The sequence below is a fragment of the Cygnus atratus genome, chromosome 3 (genome assembly GCF_013377495.2).
Source record: "Cygnus atratus isolate AKBS03 ecotype Queensland, Australia chromosome 3, CAtr_DNAZoo_HiC_assembly, whole genome shotgun sequence".
Classification (NCBI taxonomy): Eukaryota; Metazoa; Chordata; class Aves; order Anseriformes; family Anatidae; genus Cygnus; species Cygnus atratus.
Window position 1 is genome coordinate 44602360 of NC_066364.1, and position 20684 is coordinate 44623043.

The following is a 20684-nucleotide window of genomic DNA, read 5'->3' on the forward strand; positions in this document are numbered from 1 at the left end:
ACAATACAGTCTACAATACATGAAATAGTGAGTAGATACCAAATACTGCCTCTTAGATTTTTTTGGGGGAAAAAAGAAGATGAAGGAAACAGCTTTGGGAAAAGATCCCTGATGCCATACTAGCAATAACAGATTTTTTTTTTTTTTTGAGGATATGAACAAATATTCAAGCAGCAGGAATATGCTAATTGGTGATTGTCATTGAATGTGTTTTGAAAGAAGTATGGTAAAGGGCTTGCCACACAGCAGGATGACTTTCCATTAGTAAATAAGGAGGTTAAAACATCTGCTTTGACAAATGATTCTTAACTCATCAGCTCTGGACAGAGTGTGAGAAGAAATGATTGAATGAATGTCTGACCATCAGACGTTAATTCTGAACAAATCTTGGAATATTGGATAAATTCCAGCAGACTGGGCAAGTGGATATCTTGTTACAAGAGTAAGTAAGAGGTTTTATCCTTGAAAGAAAAAGTCATCAAGAGCTGCTTTAGTAGTGAATTATTTAAAAACAAAGTAATCTGTATTAATATGGACTTATGGAAAGTAGGTCATGTCAAACAAACTTGATTTCATTCCTGTTACGATTTCAGATTTGATTGCTAAGAGTAACAGCTTGGATTTAATGTATGCTTATTTTTATAAGGCATTGACTGTGTCTCACATCACATCTTGATGACAAAATCAGCACTACATAACATCAATGAAGTCCATTTAGTGGACTAATGAACTGACTAATGAACCATGTACGAATAAACAATTATCGACAGAAAATCATCCCCTGTGAGGGGTGATGTTTTGCAAGGGTTGGGAGTGGGCTGAGCACTATGGGACATTTTCATCACTCCTCTGAAAATGAAAACTTGCCAGAATGTTAAATAATGAGAGTTGAGAATTATACCATATGACATACATTTCTTGGTAAGATACATTCAATGGAACACAGTATGTTTAAATGCAACCAAACATGAACGCTATAAATGCATAAGACATGGTTCAGGTTATATGCAGTTAACACAATACGTACACAAAGTTTCTAATATCTACCCCTTTCTGTGATGTAGATGTTATGCTCACCATTCTGCTGTCCCTCTGGATCTTACAGTCTAGGGCAAGGATATATGGAAGTCATCAGCTTTGTAAGTCCCTCACCGGTAGGAGTATGATGAATATTATGGTGGTGAGGTCTTCTGCCTCACTCTAGGATACACTCAGGGCCATTTCTATATGTTTGCTACAAGCAATGGCAGATCTGTATTTGCTGGGCTACAACGCTACAATGTTGTGCTAGAAGTTATGGGGGAAATTTAATGAGAATTCAATATTAGAGTCTATATTCAGTAGGATTTCCATATTTCAGACTAGGTTCTGTTTGACTGAGTCAAAATAATGCTTATTTTAAAATTACATACTTTGTTTCTTCAATGGGATGAGCAAATTTAATGGAGAGGCTTTGTTTCTCAATAGATTGAGATATTGTTTCCTTTTGTGATGGAATTTTTTCTTCTGCAAAAAGCAATCAAGCAAACAAACAAAAATGGTATAAGATTCCTTGAATTTATTTTCTAATATTGCCATAGCAACATTAAAAAATACTCATTAAGTTTAGTTCTGTGAAAACAAAACAAAACAAAATACAAAGTGATAGTCATCTAGTGACTTGGTTTAGGTTAGTATATCATCATTTAAAGTTATCAAAAGAGATGTGTCTCAAAATCAGTTGTCTGTGATCACATGGATATTTCTGAAACAGAGAAGATCCAAACTATTATTATTATTATTATTATTATTATTATTATTATTTGACACAGAGGCAACATATCATAAGGATCTGTTTGTGTCTGTGTGCAGTCAAGGTGTTAGGTCTGTCCATTACATACCCAGTTCTTCAAGGTGCAGTAGCCTCATCTGTCACATCTTTTATTCTGTAATACCTTGGTAGATAAGCAATAGTTAAACACTCTCAGGTTTGAGTGGTGGAAAAACAGTGTTTGAAAATGTTCCTTAGGTCTGGAAGTCATTCTCCAGTTTAGTTGCCTGATCTAGGCAACCAAACTTATATCTAGGAATGCTGTGTGAAGAGGCAGTGTGTCAATTATTAGTTTTAGACTGTATACCTGATACATTTGACTTCTAAAAGATGATCTAGTACAAGCATCTTCTGCAGGTCTGGGGAAAAATGCATATTGCTGAGTAGTAACAAACCAAGCTTTCAACAGCAACTCTAGAAATGAAATGACCATTAAGGATTGTACTTGAACATTATCCAACAATGTGAAAACAAATGATAAAACTGGGCAAATTAAAAAATGAGAAACAAGATTTTGTTAGAGTATAAAAAAAGAAAGCAAAAAAAAAAGTCAGAATTAACGTTATGTTCTGTCTGTTCTGAAGACAAAAAATCCTTTGGGTTTTACTATGTGTTCAGATTCTATGCAATTTTTAGAGCTTTCTTTATTTACCCCATACAGGGTCAGCAGAGGGAAGAACACATAAGAATTTCATTTTCATGCAAATTTTCTTAAAGAATAAAGTCTTTAAGGTGAGATACTATCTCTACCAATCTTTAAATGTTTCTGAATATTAGGAGGTTTTAACTGTTTTATTTACCTTATTATATGATCAATTAGATCATTTCATTTTGTATTGTCATTCAGAAATCTTTTCTTTGGTGTATGTATAATCATATGCTCATGTAATCTTATGTATGTTCATCAGTCATTACTTTTTTTTTTTTTCCTTACAGGTGTACCTTTGTTTTCTACAGCTCACATTCCTTTCCATTGTTAATTTTCATCAGAGACACTCACAGACATAGTTCTCTTCACCTGTTTCATTAATTATCGGAATTAAATGGCTATGTACATTTTCATGTTCAATAGCATCATGATCATCATTACAATCACAGATCACCATCATTATACTTACTGATTTAACAGATACAGACGTTTGTTGCTCTTGCTTTGTTTCTACCATACTATGCCATCTCATTTTCCTGCACAGCAACTAAGCTGTCAACATAAACTTTTAAACATGACAGAACTCAGCATAGCAATATCCTTTAAAATGGTTGTTGACATCTAAGTAACAAAACTCCTTACCGTAGTCTGGTGCTTGTCAGTCAGAAGCACTGGAAACATGATTATCTTCCCTGTTGCATGCATTCTTGATGCTGACTCTACACAGCGATTTGTGAAATCCAGCATAACTTTAAAAATCAGCAAGTTCTGATTTTTGCTTTCATTGCTGCAGTATAGCAGTTTAACTCCTCTAATTGGCTTTAACTAAATGAAACCTACTGCCACTTATGAACAGAAGTGCAAATTTAGCACTGTCTATTTTTGCCAGCTTGTGTCAGTGGCTATTTGGCTCAGCTTTTCCATCTTCCCAAATACAAACTCCATTATTTGATTTGCTTCATTATAAATGTAGCAAGTGTTCATGAGGTGATCAGCTAATCAGTGCTGATATCTATACTCATCAGGTCATAAAAATAATTAATGGATACATTTGGCTTCCTATCACTGTTGGTAGAATAGACTGTTTCTTTTCGGTCCCTCATTTAGCCTAGCACTGAAAAGGTAGGAGTTTTCAGAGATCACATAAAATTAAAATAAATATGTCACTTTGTGTTTAGGAACAGGGATATAGATAATTAATTTACTTCTAAGTTTTACAGTATGAATTCCAACTTCTGTAGCAAAAACTTTGTGTTTTAATGATTTTTTTCTTTTCTTTTTATGTCTGGAAAATAAATGGGATCAAGCTCTTTTTTTTTGGTACTTTTTTGTTGTTTTTGGTAACATTTCTAGTATAAGATGGAGTTATCATTCAGTGTATTACAGTTTGTCCTTCCGGCACTCATTTGCTGAACTGCCCACTCATTTCTTGTTCCTCAGCCTCAAGAATGTGTGAAGACCTGGCAGTAATACTGGAGATACTGGCAACATGAAGACAACTGATGGCAGTTCAAGATGTCAGTGCCCTATGTATCCCTGTCACCTTCATCCAAGGGCAAAATCCTTTCCCTCCCACACTTCCCTCTGGAAATCAAGCAGCCCATTTGCAACCATCCAGCTTCAGATTCCTATATATGTATTGTAGCAAAAAAGAATCTTTCCTAATGTTTGAAAATGTGGGGGCTCTGAACTTACCTTTGTGCTAGGAATATTAAAAACACAATGAATTAAAGTATGGTTTGAAGTTCTAACAACACAGGCAATCTGAGACTGGTCAGAGGAGAAAGTACTTTTATAGATTTTCTAAAGCTACCTTTTTTTATCTTTCTGTGTACACAGAGACACAACAGTTTCCCTGGGTTAGTACTGCAACCTAAATGGGACAGGGCTTTAAAGACCATCTGAGCAGATCATAGTTTTAAAATCAAACTATAATATGTCATTTTAGTTTTCTTTCTAGGATCATTTGTGTCAGGCTTTATGGATCATCAGTGTCACAAATAAATTCCCAGCAGATTTTTTTTGTATATTCTTCACCCAAGGTTTCATTTGTATACCTTCTTCCATGTTTCCTAGCTACAACGTCTAAGTCTTTGTTTTTAGGGCATTTAAAATGCAGAAGTTTTTAAAAAAAAAAAGCTTATGGAAAACTTTCTGCCCTCATCTCATGTCACTCATGTCTGAGCCTGGAAAGCAATAGCAGTGCAGGTCTCTGATGTCGCCAGTGTGTCATTCTTTCATAAATATTGCTGGATTTTTTAAACAAAGGAAGCTTATTTCTGTTGTACTTCAGGGAGGGTGCCTATATTTTTATTCTGTTGTGTGAGAAGTGTAAGTGAGAAAATCATTTCAAGGGCATATTTCTACAGCTGTTTTTTCCGTCTCTTATTTTAAATTCACAGACAATTTATCTGTAGGCACGATACTCTTCAATGTATTCTGACTTTTTTTTCTCTTCTACCATGAAATGTGTGTGCAAAGAGAACTAGCAAATAGTTGAAGACAGAGCTTATCTGGAGGAATAGGGCTCGGGAAAGATACTCCTAGTCTTTCTAAAGATAGCATTCCTTCCTCAAAAACCCCTAACATCTGTTTATACTTTGGCTGGGTAGTGGGAGCAAAAATTTGATCTTTAATCATAGAATGGTTTGTGTTGGAAAGGACCTTAAAGATCATCTAATTCCAATCTTTAAGCCCAATACAAGTTAGAAAACAGCAACTAAAAGGAGCACAACATGAGAAAGATCAGCTCTTTCAGCAGTCACTACACAAAATGATATCCCAAATTACTCCTTTTAGGAGATAGTTGTATTAACCATTACATAACTGTTGACAACAACTTCTGTTATATCAGAAATAGTCAGTAAATAGTCTTTTTTTTTTTTTTCCAGACGTTCATATATTTGTTATTTGGAAATCAAATATCTTTATTTTTGGAGGTGATGGCAATGGTTCATGTAAATATGTCGTTGCTATCTGCAATTTAGAAGTAAATTCATTTTGAGTGATCTAGTACCTTCTTCCAGTTTTGTGGTTTTTGTTTTTTATATATTAATAAGCAAAATTCTGTACAATGGTTCCTGGACAAGGAATTTACTTTACTCTTTCAATATAAGAAATGTAATTTTTTTACAAATTGAATATTTTGAGAATTGTGGGAATTAAATGAGGTGCATGGAGTCTATATCTGCAATCCTTCTGAAATAGCATCTCATTTATAGTATTTAGGAAGTTTTGTCTTCATGATCATGCCTGCAAGAATTTTAATGCTTACCTCATTTAGAGAGATTCTCAATATCCTGTAATACAAATTTCAAACAATTAATGGAACCCATTTACTATCTCATCAATATATTCTTCCTGCCATGTATAATACAAAATATTATTATACACACATATATACAGGTATGTTTTCTGACAAACACATTTATACTGTAAAAATTCATGCAAATTTCACTGGAATAAAGAGAAGAAGAATAATAGGACAATAGAAAAGGATAAACATCTTTCAATTAAGTGATATGTTCTACTGATTGAAGTGCAGTTATATCAGTAAATCAAGCTCTGTTTAACTGCATGTAAATAAAGATTCTTTGAATTCACTAGTAATTTAAATTTCCAAGAGGAAATCAGGAGGAACTACAGCTCTTTCAATCTTCAGAAAGGTTATGATTTTCATTGCCCTATCCTTTTCTAAGCTACAATTACAAATGTCTTATATATCTTCTATGAACCAAAAGTCATTGTAGGTATGGATGTAGACAAAAACCCTAGAAACTATGGCAAGCTAAGCAGACTTTCTGCAAGGAAGATCTGGCATTCTTTAGCTCTTTAGACTGACTTTGCTGATTCTGAAACAATTTCAAGACAATAAATTTAAATGTACATATTAATTCAGCTAATATGTAAATAATAGCTTTGGTTTACTGTTAGGCAGCTTGCTAATAAATCTACTTTAAATATTTTTCAGTCTCTGTTGGACATAGTATTCAATTATATATATATATGTATGTATATAACTTAATTTCTCTACCTGTTCCTCTACTGTATTTTTTGTTTTATTTTGGTTTGATTTGTTTTGCATTAAAGAAAAAGTTACAGCTTCTTTAGAAGAAGTCTGGAGCAGTGTGATCACCACCATGTATATTTAAATTAGGCTTACTGAAAGATAAAACTGAGAACTTGTTTACCTTTTAATAACAACAACAACAATAATAATAATAATAATAATAATAATAATAATAATGGTATTGCTATTATTATTATGTGCCACGGCGTACCCATTCCTCCTTTACTGTTCCCATTCCTCCTTTCCTGATGGGAACATTCCCATTCCTCCTTTACTATCCTCCCCCTACAAACATCTCATCTCCCATGAGAAGTCTTCTTCTCATCAAAAGCATGGAAAGTAAAATGAGGTGTCTGAGCACCCGCATTCCAACTGAGAAAGCAGAAGCCTGTCTTGGAGAAAGGGGAAAATAACAGACAAAAACAACTCTTTTTACCTTTTGTTTTCCAGATTGATTACTATTTTCACTTACAAAATATAACAATCTCAGTTTAAACTTTGATTCTTTTCCTCAGATCATTTTTATTATCTTCCTGCCATTCTGTTTTTGTTCGCATGACCCCAGCTCTCCCAGGTCTCCTGGGACTGAAGAGTTATAGTCAATACAATTTAACCAACTGAAAATTACCATTAAGAATGGTTTGAACTAATTTTGTCCTGCTGGTAATATCACAATTGCAAGCACAATACCCTGGAATCTTTCAAGGCTGGAGGTAAGTGTCTCTGTATGTCACTGGAATAGATTCTGCTTTTCCAATTGAAAGAAAAGGAGGATACAAGGCTTTAAAAAGAAAGTACTTCAAGATTTATGCAAATGTAAAACTAAATTGGGGGATGAGACTATTTAACACGGAAGCAGAATTTTATACTTGGGAAAAAAGGAAGGTGGATGCAGACTTATAGTGTTAGAAACAGCTTGGTCGTAGATGAAGTAATGAGTGAGTACTAAGGGAAAAATTGGTGCAGTTTTATCCATACCTTTTCAGTGGACATACACACACAAAAAATATAAGAGTTTCTGAAAATATTTTCCACATTATTTTTTTTTGAAGAAGAGTGAACAATAAAATTGACCATGACTCTGGATGAAAGATTCATCCAGTTATTTTGAGGAATATCTATGATTCTTGCATCTCCTCAGAGTAGCAGTGAACTTCCTCAAAAATCAGTGTTATCGAACAGTGCAGAATGATTATCTCTGTTTCTGACTTGGAGGAGATGAGCTACCAAAGCAAAGAGTGCTGCTCCTCTGGCCTGTAGCATTCCTGATGTCTATCCACAATACTGACAGGTGACAGGCAGCACTGATTGCTTGTTCCTTGATTAGCTTGCTTACAGAAGATTAGATGCTGGCAGTACTTGATGAAGTTGCTAGTGTCTGGTAAAGATTTATTCAGGCCTAGACAGACTCCAGCATGTTTTAGGATGAGTGATCAATTTTCTGTCAAAGGAGATGTTGATCACCTGCCTAGTGGGAGTCTCTGCTCTTTATTTTCGTACTGCCCAGGAAGGTCCTAAGGGGCACTGGTGGCAATTCCTGTGATTCTCAGTTTGAATGAGCTGGATTTTGGGGAAAAAAAAAAAAGAAAGAAAAAAAAGAAAAAAAAAAAGAAGAAAAAAAGAAGAAAAAAAGGTACAGTTTCTCATCTCACACTCAGTTTATTTTTACTGGACACTCATAAAGCTGGTACTATTAATTTTAACCTGTTAATCTCTGGGTGAGATTTAACAGTGGTATTAATATAATTAAAGAACAGTGATAGTATTTCACTGAAATGTTAATCTTTTCAGTCTTCCTGCCTCCTTTTGATGCAGAATTGATCGTTATTGCCAGATGATGACATATTCTGAGTTTATCGGTGCTAATAGGAATAATACCTTAATGTGAATATAAGTACTGAAGGTACAGACTATTTTCCAGTAATATAAACTCCTTATGATCCTTATCCTTTAATTGTTATCACCCTCTTTATCGATACTATGTGGAAAAATATTGAAATGTGATTTAGTATTAACTTGAAATTTTACATATCACTGGTAACATATCTGGTATTTTGTGCACAGGGGGAGCTTGTATAAACCTCAGGTTTAAAGACACCAACCTGACTCTATACAGAAGTGTACAGATAAAAACATGTTGGCTCAGCGTGACACTGATCAGGTTCGAAGTATGATACACACGTGTTTATATTCTCTCAGTCTCTATCTTCAGATGTTAGCTAGGGTACTGATGCTTCCTGCATTGCAGTGTGTCCTAAATATGATTGCAAGTTTTGACAGAAGCAGCTGAGGATGGACAACGTGTCAACATAATGAATTTGACATTACAAGCAGTCAGTTCAGAGTTAAGAAATGGTGTAGATATGTTCTTGACTAGAGAGCTAGCCAAATCAGTGGTAATGACTCATTTCATCATTTTATCCTCTCATCATAAGGATTTTCATGTTTTCTTTATTAGAAAAGAACAGTTAGAGCACTAGTTCCGTGATTTAGCTGGAACTCTGAATTTTTCTTTAACTGCTGATGAATTCCCCACAATTTTTGTACTCTGTTATCATCGTGATAATGGAAAGGAACACCTCTCTTTTTCTCAGCATATAACTTTCATGGTCTCTATAAGTCACTATAATTACAGAACTTTCCAGTTGCTGTTTTAGATCTAGTGGGTGATGACAGCTGCAGATCTGACAACACATTGATGCATTAGGCTGGACCACACTGGATCAAGGTCTGGCCAAGCTTTTCTCTCTAGATAGAGGAGAACCTCTTCTGGATATCTTCTGTCTGTCATTGAGACCATGGAGAATGTCTGATGGGCTCACAGAGACCTAAAGAATTATTATCTAAATTTGTAGAATTGCCAAAATTCCTTAGTGTCCTGATTTTCATTGTTCTTTTTCTTTTGTGTAAACTTATTAGATAAGCCATTCCTGTTTTCCTTTTTTTTCCCTCATAAAAAGAGCTATCTATAGCTGTGTAGGGACATTGAACCTATGCTACATGGCATAAATATCTGGCAAAAAGGCTATCATTGGCATGAGATTCAATTTGTATTTAAAATGTAGGTGTTTACTCTTGCTCAGGCTCCAGTGAATTAATGAAGATGTCATTAATGAAACCCAAGGAGCAATTTGGTGCTGTAAAAGGCAGTTGGCTAACATCTCATCAGCTGAATCACACTCCTATATCTTCTCAATATTTTTTAATTGTAATGGGGGCCTAGACAGCTCACATGACTTCAGAAAACTCACTGGAGTTGTTTAAATCAAGAACTAAATCTTACCCTGTATGTTGAGAACCTATTTTCTTTACTGGTGGTCATCCAAAGAGAAAAACATACTTAACTCATACAATTATTTTATATTGATGTTGTGATCAGCTCTCATACACTTTTTGGGAGGTAATCCCCTTCAATTTACATGCTCTTCTAAATATATTTAACTTCCTAGAAGGGGATACCAGATTACCTTAGCCCCTGTTTTCAGGTGTTAGATGTGGTACTGGCTTACTGCATTACAGCACATCCTCATATAGGGAATATCAGAGCCTCTACTTCCACATTCCAGCCTCTCTGGAAACTCTGAGCATTCATACATAGACCCTTGATCATACTATTGATCACTTATAGCAGGACTGGGTGATTATATGTTGGGATCAAGATACAGTGCATAACTTCATCATATATGATTTAAGAAAATATTATTTTTCTTCCACATAATTTGTCAATATCATCTTAGTATGTGGGTCATCAGCTATGGATGACTAATGTTATTTTTCCCCTTTCCACTTTGACCAGAACCAACTACCTCTACCTACTTTTCAGTCACAGTTTTTCTGGAAGAATAAATGGGAATTGGTACAAGGTCACTTGGGGGGCATTGGGAAATACTTTCTGTTTTTCCCAAGTGCTTGAGCCACTTTTGCTCAACTGAATCTCTAATACCTACAGGTATCTCTATTTATTTTTTTCAGTGATGGAAACAGCTATGTCACTTTGTCCTTGTCTCTCTGCGCTGCAGCTCTGCAGTGAGCTGACACAAAGTAAAGTGTTAAGATTTGTGGGGCTCACTTAACTGCAAGATCTGATTTCACTGTAGACTTGTGCTCCACTGTGTGCCACATGCCTGCAGCTGCTCTACAGCCCAGAGGCAATTCAAATGCAAGCTAAACGTGGAGGCCAGAGATGCTCATAACACTGTATTTCAATCCACAGAGACACCGCAAATGCAAAATTAAGTCTCTGAACAGATGACCACTAGAGATTTACCTGAGTTTCTTCTTCTAATGTTCAAGAGCAAGTAGCTGATATAAAAAGACTTAAAGCCACTTCCCAAGTTGCTTTTGGAATCAATCAGATAACATTTAGTCATTCAAAATTTATATTGCATTTATCATTTTTATCAATAATTTTATTTTAGATCAGAGGGTCTTATGTCCACATGATTTATGACTGCTTTAATTTTTCCCAAGGACATGTGTTAACAAAAATTATGAATGTAGAGAAACTGACATTGTTCCTCTCAAAACGATAAAAATCATCTGTTCAGCATGTGAGACAAATGCTCTATCCACCTTTTTTATTTATTTATATGCTATTTAAATCTTCCTCATTTCAATCTTGTGATGGTATTCATCTATCTATAATAAAATCTTAGCAGTATTTCACTATAAAGATGTTCTCCATCATGCCTCTCAATGGAACCTCTTTAATTCTTCTCTCTGTAGACATCTATTCCCATTTAGTTTATGACTATAATGTAGAAACTGTGTTTTTCTCCCTCTTCCTTCTTCCAGGTGATGTATAATTCTAATTCACTTTATCTGGTCTTGACTTCAGTATATCTGTCTATGCGAGGAGTAGATGTCACAGCTACTGCTGTCAATATTTCCTTCTTGCAGGTTGAACAGTATGCTTGCTATTCCTGACAAGTCAGTGCCTCTGCGCTGCCAAGACACTGGATTAGGGATTCACTGACTAATTGGACAGTCATGCAAATACCTGATGTTCTTTGTTCCACAGTGGATCCCTGCCTGCAAACCCTTTTTTTTTTTTTGTTTAGCACAAACTAGAGTGGAAATCTGTCAAATTTTAATCATCACATTACTCAGCTAAATAAAGTGGGGCTTACATGAAACCCTGGAACATTACTGTCAGTTTTCTGGGCACTGTGGTTCTGGAAAACTACTTGTTAACAGAGTGAACATGTTTGAGCAAAGACCAATAAAACACAGAAGACAACAGCAACTGACATGAGTCATGACTAAGAGGTTGCATATTTATAACGTATTCGAGCACTGCATATAGATTGCAAGATATCTGATATTCTCAGCAGGGGCATCTGGCTTGTTGGTTTCTAGGTACTGCAAAAAAAAATGCTGAGTATTATTAGCTCAACACCTTGCAAGCAAAGGTTGAATTTTACGGGACCTTTCTTTTCTTAAGTGTGGCACATGCAACTGATTAGAAATGACAGCAGTACAATGAAGAAAAGGAAAATTCTGTTTGAATAAAACAAGGTTCTTTCTGAATGCACCCTTCTCTTTCAAGGTACATGAGATAAATCTCATTGCTTGGAACAGAATAAAATAATATGGAATATAAACAGAATTGTATTTGGTTTGGAAATTCTTGGAAAGAGGTGATTTTACCTTTTTTTGTGAGCTCTTAGTAGCTTGGGCCTAACTTCCCGTGCCACTAGAGTTGAATGACATAGAGACACGTTCTTTCATTTCATTGTTCCTAGTGCTAAAACATTTTGTAGATCTTCTTTCTTAATTGTATATTTCCCAGAGTTTCCTAAAAACTGAGGCTAAGTCATTGCAATTATTATAACCATGACACGTTCTCACAATAAGCTGGCAGATTTTATCATAGAATTGATTTGGATTGCCACTTTCAAAATTTACTTATCAACTTCTAAAACTGAAAGTACCAAGCCCTATAAAACTGCTCTGTAGAGAATATTCATTTGGCTCAGCTGATGGTCTGCATGTTGAGGATATCCAGAAGTAGGTTCAAAGTTTATCCATTTCTTCTCAGATGTTGCTAATTTTAATTTAGTTTTGTCTACGTCACAAGGAGATAGATGCTGATCAGCTAAAATAGAAATGCCCTCTAGTTTTGCTACCACCAATGAATTCTGTTTCTGTGTATGCTCTACACAAAATAGCTATATTTTAGCAGTTTAATAACAAGTATTTCATATGTATAAGGGTTGTTTTATGCTTTAGATTAGAACAGTTTCAATAGAGAGGATTTTTTTTTTGTATTGAATGGAATTCACGTATTTGAAATAATGTGCAAGATTATAAAAAACTCCCATTACAGTTAAAAAAAGAAAATTTTGAGCCACATGTTTTGTACTTGCATATAAAATGTATCCCCACATTTCAGACCTCAAAAGCACTAGGATAGAAACAAATGTACTTGTAGATTTAGATACAGGATTTTCTAATTAATTTTAGATGTATGCAAGCTGGAGAACTTTGCCCTTTGCTCATTTTTTTTTTGAGTTTTATCTCCTTAGAAGAAATTTTGTTGGCCTGCTCTGCTTAATTAACTTTTTCAAGAAAAAAGAGTGAACAATACAGAGGAGAAAAACTTACGCTTTATCTAGGAACCCATTGTGTATTTAGAGGAAATTCTATAGGACAATGCATTGCATAACGAGCCAAGACATGATTTGTTCTGCATGAAATGTATCTTTACTGGCTTTAACACCACTCCATTCACTGCACACTATCCAAGCAACGTATGATTAAGGTATTAAACCTGCAGAGAAAACAAAACAAAACAAAACATGTTTTTATACCTAAAAGGTTACATCAGAATCCAAATGTAACACAGGAAATAAATCAAAATTAACTTCATCTTTTCCAGCTCAAGCTATTTGTTTTGTAACTTGAAGATGTTTGCAATGTAGCTCATTTTTAGTATAGGCTGTTTCTGTATAAGTATTCTAAAATCTAGTTGGAGTGGGATGAAAAAATACTCTTGCAAGAATTTTTTGCAAAATGAATGGTTGAGGTTGAAAGAGACTTCTGCAGGTCATCTGGTCCAACCGTCCCTGCTAAAGCAGGGCCATCTAGAGTAGGTTGCCCAAGAGCATGTCAAGAGAGCTTCTGAATAGCTCCAAGGAAGGAGATCACTCAAGCAACCTGTTCCAGGTTCACCACCTTCACAGTGAAGAAATGTTACCTGTTGTTCAGATGGAGCCTCCTGTGTTTGCATTTGTGCCCATTACCTCTGGTGCCACTGGGCACCACTGAAAAGAGCCTGGCTCAATCTTCTTTGCATCCTCCCTTCAGGTAATTATCCACATTGATAAGATTCTCCCTGAGCCTTCTCTTCTCCAGTCTGAAAAGTCCCAGTTCTTTCAACCTTTCTTCATTTGGAAGATGTTTCAGTACCTTCATTGTTTTCACGGCCCTTTGCTGAACTCTCTACAGTAGCTCCATCTCTCTCAAATATCTATCCAAATATTCTTAGCTCCATACCTACCAAATTTTGACATTTTATTCAGTGTGTCTCTTCCATGTTACAAAAGGTTGCTATGAACTCTTGTATACATTTTTTATAAATCTACATAGCAGTCAAGAAAATATTTTTTTCCTACTCCTATCTTGATAGTTCTGCCATGTTTTTTCCGCCCATTATTCACCTTACATACAAAGTTGGTTTTTGTACTGATATGCTTGAGTACAGAGTTTGCCAGCAGATGGGAATCTGAAACCATCCTTGCACTCTTCTATCAGATATACCAGTCCTGAATCCTAGACTAATATGTGCTCTGTGGGACTACAGCTTTCCCCTTCTGTTTGCGCTTTTCATAGCAATTAGTATAAATTCTCATTGTCTGCATATTTATCTTGTACAGGATTCCATAATGTTTTAACTGTAGTTTCCCATGTTAAAAAGCATGCATAATATTTAAAAATATACAATATTTATATATCAGGATATTTTTACAAGTGATTTTGACAAATCAAAATAGGTCTTATTTCACTTATTAGCTCTAAAAATGTTAATAAATACCTTTATTTCACAGAGATTTCTGGGAATGAAAGACTAAGGAGAATCCTCCAGGAAGGTAAGTTATTTTTAAGGGATCAAGGCAAAATCAGTAAATATTTTACTAATCTAAAATATATAAAAGTTGAGGTTTTTGTAAGATCTGACAGGCAAATATGCTTATGGTTTTGGTTAGCAGACTGTTCTCTGTTGCTGCTATCATTTCCAGAAGTTCTTGCTGCTAGCAAAAAAAATATGAGGCTGCTGTGTATTCGATACATAAATGATCATAATTTTGTGCAAGAAATGAACATGTGCCACATGAAGAAGCTTGTGCTTCCTAGATATCTTTATCAGAGCATGCACATGGCTTCCTCCCCTTCCCCCTGTTGAATGCAGCTACAGTTTTGACAAGCAAATGTTACACTGCATACAATGAATGCAGTCCACTCCCTGGGTATTATCTGAAATTGCTCTGGCAGGACTGCAGTTTTTCATGCTTGCATGGCATGAAGCCGGTGAAATACCAGCTGCAGACTCCTCTTTTCTTTTCTTTCCCCTCTGCCCCAACAGCACATTCTCTCTGCGGCTTTCCTTTGACCTTGCACAATCCTTAAGGTGTAGGACACATTCAAGGCCCACCCACGCTGGAATACTTCACATTTCTGACCATGGTTCTGCATTTCTCCAATCCACAGCCAGCAAGGTCTGCACGAGTTCAGGCAGGGAGTAGAACTGTCAGTATACTAGGATGTATCTGGTGTACCTACAGAAACAAACAAACAAACAGGACAACAGAGTCTTTATGAGTGGTAGGCTTTGGCTAGGCTTTGGGTCAGGAAGGAGCGAGACAATTTGCTTGGTCAAGTGGAGAACCCTTTACAGAAGTTCCCTAGGATTTTGGACTGAGCAACACCTTGTATGTCTACAACATGAAGATCCAGGCACACAGAACTGGGGGAATGTCTCACAGTTGACAATCTGGTGAGGATTTACTTGGGCTCTACAATATAAGAAGGATATAAAAATATTAGAATGTGTCTAAAGGAGGGCAACACAGAAGGTGAAAGGACTAGTGGGCATGACTTAAGAGAAGCGGCTGAGGTCACTTGGTTTGTTCAACTTAGAGAATAATGATGGTGGGCAATGAGGGTGACCTCACTGCTGTCTACAACCTTCTTGTCAGAGGGAGTGGAGACAGAGGTGCTGATCTTTCCTCTCTGGTAATCAGAAATAGGATGCAAGGGAGTGGACTGAAGGTGCATCTGGGGACTTCAGACTACACATTACAAAAAAAATTCTTCATTGAGAGGGTGGTCAGGCACTGGAACAGGCTCCACGGGGAAGTGGTCATGGCTCCATGCCTATCAGTGTTCAAGAAGGCTTTGGACAATATTCTTAGATATGTGGTTTAACCCTTAGTTTATCCTGTATGGAGTCAGGAGTTGGACTTGGTGATCCTCATGTGTCCCTTCAAACTCAGGATATTCTATGATTCTATGACTTAAGCAACACTCCTCTAAACCTTCTAGCATCACTGAGCATGCATTCAAATATTCTGTTAGTCATCCAGCTGCTGATCCAAAGGATGCAAGTCTTCTCTAAGTCTCAGGAGAATCCTCCAGTGATGTATTTTGGATTTGCTAGAACATTTCAGACGACTGTAGTTACTCTTTTAGGAAACTGGATTTTGCTGCCCTTGAGTCCTTCTGAGATGCCAGTGACTACATAGACTAGATCTACATTTGCTATGGATAGACGTAAGATAGCATAAGACATAGACGTCTCACATGTCACATCTCACGTATTGGCACATACGTTTGATAGATGTCTGAATCTGGAACTGAATATTACTGCAAGAATCCTATTACATTATATGTAATATAAAATGTATAATTTCATAGTAAATTTATAGTTTTGGATAGATAGCTTTAGACAAAGCCCAGCTGAATCATGCGCCTTTTATATTGCAATGAATTTTGCTCCTTTTCGTCCTGCATTTACCTTGACCTTGGATTTGTCAAGCTTGTAAGTATCATATGAATTTTATAACTTACCCCCCCCCCTTTTTTTTTGCCAGTCAGTGACTCAGTACTCTTCTTCAAAAGTCAGTCTTCTTCTGTGTCAAAATTTATAGATGAGTCACTTACTAGGTAACACTAATAACTTAGGGAAAAAAATCCTTTTTTTTCTCCCCCCCCCCCGCCCCCCCCAAGGAAAGAAACTATGTTTACCATGGAACAGAATTTCTTTCTTGTATTGTCCATTAGTAAGTGCATCAAGTTATGGTTACCACCCTGGAAGGAAAGTCTTGATTTTTATCAGTCAGTCCTAGCTAGCTAAAAAGAACTTGAATAATTTATGAGTTCCTCATTTAACTGTTTAAAATAAATACAGTATCAGTAATGTGATTTTTTTTTTAATTTTAGAAAGTTTCTACATTAGAAAACTCTAATTCTAATTCAGTACCTTAAAGAATTTATGAAGTGTGATTGTTTTGTTTCATATACATTTCTAGCCTTATGAAATCATTGGTTAGATTACATAGTACTAGTGCAATAACAAAGTGCAACAACTAAATTTATAAATAACAACTAGTGCAATAACAACAAAATCTTAATTTTTAAATCAGTTTTTCTATTTGACAATACCAGTTTACATTTGTTTTCTTTCTGAAAATATAAATTTCTGCAATAAAAAAAAATAATCATCATTAATAATAAAAGTTCCCCTTCCAAAAAATATAACAGGAATTTTTGTCTTGATTCTGTTTCCGTTATATATTCCTCACCAAGATTTCCCCTATAATCTTATGGTAGGAAACCTCCAATTTCCACTGATTTAATTTTCCCCTTCCTGTGTTTCTGAGCGAGTAGGAGAATGCATCATTAATTTGTGGAAGTGTATTCCATTTCCAGGGCAAGTTCCCCTCCATTTCACCTTAGAGGTGATTTTTCTTGGATATTTTCAGTGGAATTAACATAGCTTTGGTATGCAAAATACAGAAAACTTTAGGTCTAGCACAGATTAGGGGAAGTGAACAGGTTTCTAACCAGTAACTTAAGAAAATATGTGGGAATAACTCTTTGTTCATTTCTTTGCAGTGTAATGTTTCAGTAATGTAGCAGTTTCTTGTCCCCTGATTACTGCCAGGCATCCTTTCCAACAGGAGAACACTTGAATTTATATAATAGAAGATGGACATCTCCAGCTTTTACAGGTAAGGTGTTGGGCAAAAAACAAACACAAAAGTTGGAAAGGACATCTGTGGTTATGAGATCCTCTTCCAAATGCCTAAATGTCCTTTTGGGGGCATCTGGTACTAAAGGTCAAAAAATGTGATTAGGTTCTCAAATCGCCTTTTTCATGATATTCCAGGAGTGGCTTTCAGACTTAGAGTTAGGATTTTTATCTGATCAGTTTGTTGAAGGGGCTTTTTATTCTAAGAACATATTTAAAAACCCACAACAGTATTAATATTACTTATATACTGTGTGAGCAGCTAATGTAACCACCAGACCTGTCATTTTTCATTCTCTGCTTGGATTGCTTTGAGATTTGTAGCCTTTATTGCACCAAGCATTTTTTTTAATGTTTAGCTTCTGAATTTATGTTGAATATTTGTCTCATCGCTACAGTTTAATAAAAATTAGATGTAAAAGAGCCATCTCAGTATAGAAAAAACAGCTTCAGGGTTAGGTAGTTGTTTTTCACAAATGAACTTGGATGTAATACAATTACTTTTAGACAGCTTTCCCTAAATATTATGAAATGATTTGAAATAATTACAAAAGCAGTGATGGCAAACCAGTGGCATTTTAAAGTTATGGAATTGCTTTCTAAATGGATGTTCAATGTAGTGCCTTTGTTTCTACAGGCTACAAGCAGTGAGCTGAAACCAATGACAGTGAGTTACCAATGGCTTTACCTGACAAGTGAAGATTTACTTACTAGTGTTAATAGAACTGGAACCAGCCATATTTATCATTCTATCTCTTCCTCAGCAATCAGCAGAGATATTTTTTTAAAATATTATTATTATTTTCCATCTAGAAGGCAGTATATTCAAAGAGGGAAGATAACTCAGTTATTTACAGCTTTGCCAATGACTTCTGCTTGGTAAGTCACTTAGCCTCTGTGTCTGAGTCTCACTAGCTGTTTAGCAAAGATAATGATATTTTTCTTCTCTTGTAAATGATCCTTCTGGGCATATGACAGAACAAAATACCATTCCCATAAACACAGGTACAAGGCATAAAAATTACAGAAAACAATGGCCGTCAAATGAGAAGAAGCTCTGGGAATAAATCCAAATGGATGGCAGAGGCATAAATGCACATAACCACACAGAAAATGCAAGTAACTATTTCTAGTAGAAGAATGAGTGTGGTGTTGGCTTATTAAAACTGGTCTGAACAAAGTATGTAGTTATGGGAAGGGAAAACTCAGAGCTTACAGGAGGTGTAAGAAAAATCAGATGTCTAGGGTAGCAATAGACAGAGATTAGCAGACTGCCCATCTTCAGATGGAGATTGGAGGGGCCACCTACTGCCTTTACAGGCTGGAATCCCTGCTGAGGGACAGGATGAAAAGTATCATTAGAGACTACTCCTCCCTCAGCAATTAATTGCCTTTACCTCCTTCATAAAGGCAAAGTTGTGCCTTCCAGTGCATCCACAGCACACCACAGCCTTGACCTGGCTCTGCAGGGCACCCAGAAGGCATAGCAGGATGCCTTAAAGAGGTAGGAGTAGGTTGCTTCTTGCAAATTGTTCAGGAGAAGTTGCTGCTTGAGGAAGAGAATGGCAAGGAAGGTGAAGTCCACAGAGCAGGGAAGGACAGGGAACTCTGTAGGCTGACCTAGGCTGCCCCTTCCCAGATTTCTTTCCACTCCTCTATTGAACCCCTGTGACCTAACCTGTTATTGTAAGATTGTGCCTTCTGGCTGAAAAGCCTTGAGACATCTCAAGACATGATGTGAGAATTAGAAATTAATATGTAGAACTAAATGAAAAATATTAATAATAAAAATTAAGAAAAGTGTGTAACAGATCAAGGACTATATTGTCCCTCAGGAACAGTCATCTCATACTTTTTTTTCTTTAAATACTGTCATCTCATACTTTCTGTTTAAAAATATTAGTCAGACCTTGGAGTATTATACCTTACTGATTGTTATCTGATGAATAATGAACTGTAATTCACAGAGGTTTACATGTTGAACATCACTGAGGTTCAAGAGGAATTTTATTATTGTGTTAGACCAGAGAGCCTCTGAGCTGTTCCCATCTGTGCTCCGAATGAAAGACTTACCAGCCGGGACCTGCACATTTATGGAGGAAGATGAAGCCTGTCCTCAAGGAGTATTTGAATTTCACAAGATGAAGTAACACCAGCACACATATAAAAGAAACAGAATATATGTTAACATCACCGCTGAATATCCCTTTTCTCCAGCCTGTCAGAACTTGCCAGCTGAAATGAATTACCCTAATAGATTTTAAGGACAATGATCATTTGTGGTTATTTGGCCTCCCCTATGAGTAACATACCCTACAGAATCTCCTCCCAGTGATTTCTGCATTAAGCTCCTAACTTATGTCTGTGCTATACACTGCAGCAAAAAGAAAAATAAAAAGAGACCTCCTAAACACTCTCTGCCAGTTTAGATATAGGTGGGAGACTTCCCATTAATTCAAGAATCCACAGGGAATGGTAAATAGTGACGCACTAGATGGCACTCTTACTTCTGAATCCTTGCTAAATTAAATCCCAAGCATCTATTTCAAGAGTTTTGAAACTTCAAGAGTTTTGTATTAAGTACTTGGGGGGGGATATTCATGATCCTCAACATCCTTACTACTTGTGTTTTCCAAGCAATATTCAGAATAAATTGATAATCTGGAAGTCCTTTTTTTTTTTGTTTGTTTGTTTTTTTATGCCTTTTATGCCTTTATGCCTTTTTTTTAGCCTTTTATGATCACCCATGAATTAAAAGCATAGAACTGGTCTAGATTACATTTGCTGCATTTGGCCTGGGTAGAAGGCTTAAAAGAAGGGAAAACTGACTACCAAAGGGTGAAGATATTGTCTTTGAATTGAAGCAATTTTGAAGTCTAGCCTCATTCCTAAAGGGATTTAGGTG